A 2,538-nucleotide genomic window follows, 5' to 3' on the forward strand; every position below is an offset into this window, starting at 1 on the left:
GTTTGGGGTTCGGGTTTCATTTCCCGCGCTTCCCCTTTCCTCCCTTCTCGAAGAGAACGACTCTTCTGTTCCCTCGGCGCAAGAAACTGATCCGGAAAAGGAATTTTCTTGACGAACTTTATTTCTTTCCCTCTGGTACCCAGAGCGATCCCAGACCAAGCTGACAGGCAGCCTGCGTCAGCCTGCCGTCGAAGCAGCGTCAGCAGCCCCCTCCGCCCGGGGTGCCGCGCAGCCCTACCCGGCCGAACGGAATTTCAGTGGGGCCAGCGCGCAAGGGAAGCGAGGGAGGGAGGGAGGGACGGGGGGGCGGGGGGGGGAAGGGAGGGAGAGAGAGACAGAGAGAGAGGGGCACGGTGACACACACGCCGGCTCCACACACTCGCAATCCGACGCCGCCCCCTCAGAGCCCGCCCATCGACGGTTGGGGGCGCCCCGCCTGAAGACTTTCCCTGCCTCCGCCCATCGACGGTTGGGGGCGCCCCGCCCTGCCCCATCAGACTCCCCGGCGCCGCTCGCAGACTACTTTCCCCACCCCCGTCGCCGTCCCCCGCCCGCTCTCTCCTCGGCCGGTTCGCACACCCGCAGCGGCGGGAGGGCCAGGAGCGGGCCGACACCGAGGAAGGCGGGTCCTTCGGCCAGCAGGGCCGGGGCCCGCGGCAGAGGCGGCCCCTTTGCCGAGAAGCCTTCTCTTCGGCTCTCGCCCAGCCTTCTGCTTTGACGGCCTTCTTTCCTTGACGCTCCAGCCCGGCCTGGCCCCGTCCGAGCCCGGGGCAGGACGGCAGCGGGGTGGGGGGGGAGGGGGGTCGAGCGGCTGAAGGCAGTGAGGGATCCGGAGACGGAGGCAGGAGCCGGGCCGCTGTCGCTTTGGGCACGGAGGAGGCGGGAGCGCTGCCGGCTCCCAACGGCCGGCTCCTTCCCTCTCTAGACTGGCGCCGGGCGGCCGCAGGGTGGGTCGTGCGCGGGACAGCAGGTCCGCCCGGGACACCAGGGCGACAGTTCTGCCGCAGCAGCCGGGCGGCCGGAGGCCGGGCCCGGAGTAGGACGACAGGTCTACCCCGGCGCCCGGAACACCAGGTCTACCCCGGCTCCAGGGCAACAGGCCTACCCCGGCGCCCGGAATTCCAGGTCTACCCCGGTGCCCGGAACACCAGGTCTACCCCGGCTCCAGGAGAACAGGCCTACCCCGGCGCCCGGAATTCCAGGTCTACCCCGGCTCCAGGGGAACAGGCCTACCCCGGCGCCCGGAATTCCAGGTCTACCCCGGCTCCCGGAAGACCAGGTCTACCCCGGCGCCCGGAAGACCAGGTCTACCCCGAGGCTTCCGTGCACCAGGTCTACCCCGGCGCCCGGAAGACCAGGTCTACCCCGAGGCTTCCGTGCACCAGGTCTACCCCGGCGCCCGGAACACCAGGTCTACCCCGGCTCCAGGGGAACAGGCCTACCCCGGCGCCCGGAATTCCAGGTCTACCCCAGCGCCCGGAAGACCAGGTCTACCCCGAGGCTTCCGTGCACCAAGTCTACCCCGGCGCTCGGAACACCAGGTCTACCCCGGCTCCCGGAACACCAGGTCTACCCCGGCTCCAGGGGAACAGGCCTACCCCGGCGCCCGGAATTCCAGGTCTACCCCGGCGCCCGGAAGACCAGGTCTACCCCGAGGCTTCCGTGCACCAAGTCTACCCCGGCGCTCGGAACACCAGGTCTACCCCGGCTCCAGGGGAACAGGCCTACCCCGGCGCCCGGAATTCCAGGTCTACCCCGGCGCCCGGAAGACCAGGTCTACCCCGAGGCTTCCGTGCACCAAGTCTACCCCGGCGCTCGGAACACCAGGTCTACCCCGGCTCCCGGAAGACCAGGTCTACCCCGAGGCTTCCGTGCACCAGGTCTACCCCGGCTCCCGGAAGACCAGGTCTACCCCGGCTCCAGGGGAACAGGTCTACCCCGGCGCCCGGAATTCCAGGTCTACCCCGGCTCCCGGAAGACCAGGTCTACCCCGGCTCCAGGAGAACAGGCCTACCCCGGCGCCCGGAATTCCAGGTCTACCCCGGCTCCCGGAAGACCAGGTCTACCCCGGCGCCCGGAAGACCAGGTCTACCCCGAGGCTTCCGTGCACCCGGTCTACCCCGGCGCCCGGAAGACCAGGTCTACCCCGAGGCTTCCGTGCACCCGGTCTACCCCGGCGCCCGGAAGACCAGGTCTACCCCGAGGCTTCCGTGCACCAAGTCTACCCCGGCGCCCGGAAGACCAGGTCTACCCCGAGGCTTCCGTGCACCAAGTCTACCCCGGCGCCCGGAAGACCAGGTCTACCCCGAGGCTTCCGTGCACCAAGTCTACCCCGGCGCTCGGAACACCAGGTCTACCCCGGCTCCCGGAAGACCAGGTCTACCCCGAGGCTTCCGTGCACCAGGTCTACCCCGGCGCCCGGAAGACCAGGTCTACCCCGAGGCTTCCGTGCACCAAGTCTACCCCGGCGCTCGGAACACCAGGTCTACCCCGGCTCCCGGAAGACCAGGTCTACCCCGGCGCCCGGAAGACCAGGTC

This window comes from Lonchura striata, chromosome 21, assembly GCF_046129695.1.
Source record: "Lonchura striata isolate bLonStr1 chromosome 21, bLonStr1.mat, whole genome shotgun sequence".
Lineage (NCBI taxonomy): Eukaryota > Metazoa > Chordata > Aves > Passeriformes > Estrildidae > Lonchura > Lonchura striata.